A 2,920-nucleotide genomic window follows, 5' to 3' on the forward strand; every position below is an offset into this window, starting at 1 on the left:
ATATTTAATGGAGAGCTTTACTGGGTTAGAATCCTTTCCTGACAATTGTTTTTCTTTCAATTCTCTGCATATGCCATTCCACTGCCTTCTAGCTCTCATGGCTTCTGCTGGGAAATCAAAACTTAATCTATTTGTTTCCCCTTTGTAGATAACTTTTTGTTTTTCTTATGCTGCTTTTAGAATTCTATCCTTATCTTTGAAATTGGAAAATTTGACTATAATATGTTTTGATGTTTTTCTTTTAGGGGATAATCGATTTGGTGTTTGTTGTGCTTCCTGAATGTGGATTTCCCATTGCTCAACATACCTGAGAAGTTTCCTTCTAATACTTCATCCATAATTTTGTCTATGACTTCCCTGTCAAGTCCGTGTTTTGGAATTCCAATCATATGTATGTTGTTCCTTTTGATGTCATTCCACTTGATTCTAATGTTTTCTTCATTTTCTTTACATCTCATCCTTGATGCTGCTACTAGTTTTGATCCCTCTTGTGCAGAATTATCTGGCCCTGATGTACATAGTACTCTTCACTCATTCTTAATCACAGGAAAAATCCTGTTTTTTGCCTCTAAACCTACTGTATTTAGGCATGGAGTATGACAAAACTGACCAAACTCTTCATTAGTAGTCTATACATCTTATTTTCATGTTGCCACCCTGAAGTTGCTATTGGTCTAATTCACATTCTTAGCCTAGTCTCATCTAGTCATGTGGTGAAAGTTAAAGGTAATGACTGGAAAAGTAATTTTGAATATTAATCTATTGTACCATAGCCGCTTACCAGATCCTAGGCTGGTGCTAGGAAATACAAAAGTAAGTAACTGAAACAAAGAATTCACCCTCAGTGCATAGAATCTGAGAGATGACACAATTGCTGATGAAATAATTATACTATACCAGTTAAAAATGTATATTAGTAGGTAGTGCATTATTGAAAGGGGTGAAAGACAGGGAAGGGAAAAAAGGAGATTTAATGTCAATTGAAGATTTGTGAAGATGGATGATCAAAGAGTTAAAATGTCATAATGTATTTGCTTTTCATCCCTTCCTCATACAACAACACCTCATTCCTGATGCTTCTGTCATTTATCAATACATTTGCAGTTCAAAATGATAAAAGGAAAATAAGTATAATTTTTCATTTGAGCAGTAGGAAACTATCAATTTTTGAGTCTTTGCTGTGTGTCAAGAAACATTTTACAAGGGTTGATATTTAATTCTCAAACTAACCTTTCAAAATAGGCACTATTGCTTATATTTCACAGATGAAAAAAAATAAAGGCACAAGAACCACAAATTCAAATCATAATACACTTCTTAAAGTGAAACCTTGAAGAATGACTCCATCTCTCTTCTCTGCTCTGTAAGTTGGAGATAAAAGTCTGAGTCAGCTCCTTAAGACTGCCTCAAAAATCATCTAAGATAAATAAGAGCTACTAGACACTGAGGAAATTACTTGTGCATATAAAGGATTATGATTTGGGCTATTTAGCATATAGTGTAACAGGTCCATTTTGGATGCAGCAAAAAGCACAGCACAGTAGCACCACTCTATTAAAGTTTCATGTAGTTATATATTCTTGCTAATATCTTCTAATTTATCAAATTCATTTTTTCCATTATTATATGTTATGTACCATGAAGTCAGCACCAACCTATAGCTGATGTTTCAGGATATTTTTAGAGACAATTCATTACATGGGAGGAGATTGCCCATCCTTCTTCCAAGGCATGGTGGAAACAGTGCATTTAAACCATGTGTCTTTGGGATTATAGTTCCGCTTTTTACCACTAGACCACCAGAGCTCCCTTGTTGCTTGTTGTTGTTATATGTCATCAAGTTGCCTGTGACTCATAGTGACCCTATGTCTAATTTCTCTAAACCCTGTCCTATTTCATTGTCTCCAAAGTTGTAATTGCTAACAGTCTCAATCTCTTTTTCATCTATTATAGTGCTTCCAATTGGTCCAGTGGTAAGAATCTCTGTCTTCTTGATGTTGAGCGTCAATCCATATTAATGACTACAGTACTTGACCTTCTGCAGCAAACGTCTCAGGTCATCTTCAGTTTCCCCAAACAAGGTTATGTCAACTGCTTAATGCAAGTTGTTGAGGAATCTTTCTCCAGTTTTGATGTCACATTTGTCCTCAGTAAATCTAGCTTCCTGAATTATCTATTCTGCATACAGATTGAAAAGTTATGGAGATGAGATCCAACCCTGGCATACGCCTTTCCTGACCTTGAATCATGCAGTATTTTTGTGCTCTGTTCGGACGACCGCTTCCTAGTCCAACTATAGGTTTCACATGAGCACAATTAAGTGTTCTGGTATTCCCATTCTCCTTAAGGTCAGCCACAATTTGTTGTGATCTACACTGTCAGATGCCTTTTATATATAGTCTATGAGGCACAGATAGACATTACTTTGATACTCTCTTGAGAGAAGATCCATTTAACATTGGCTATAACGGTGTTAGTGTCACGGCCTCTTCTAAAGCAATCACGCACAACTGGCAGCTTTCCTAGCATTTTTGGATAATCTTCAGCAGTATCTTGTTTGCATGTGATACTAATGATACTGTTTTATTATTTCTCCACAGTGTCAGATCCTAGTTTTGTTGGTTTGTTTTGTAGTGGTGGGTTTTTTGTTTGTTTATTTTCAGTTCTTTTTTTAGTTGAGGGGCAAGGATAAATATGATCTCTTTCAGTCAGTTGGCCAGGTAGATGTCCTCCGGCTTTCTTGGTGAACATGTCCAGAGAAGCATCTGTTTGTTGAAATATATCAATTAGTATGCCATCAATTCCTTAAGCCTTGTTTTTTGCCAATTCCTTTAGGGCAGTTTGAACTTCCTCCTTCATCACCTTAGGCTCTTTATCATATGTTATGTTAATATAATTGCTAATATATGTTGTTGTTGTT

This window comes from Elephantulus edwardii, unplaced genomic scaffold (assembly GCF_000299155.1).
Source record: "Elephantulus edwardii isolate Elephantulus edwardi_28Jun2011 unplaced genomic scaffold, EleEdw1.0 scaffold00149, whole genome shotgun sequence".
NCBI classification, from domain to species: domain Eukaryota; kingdom Metazoa; phylum Chordata; class Mammalia; order Macroscelidea; family Macroscelididae; genus Elephantulus; species Elephantulus edwardii.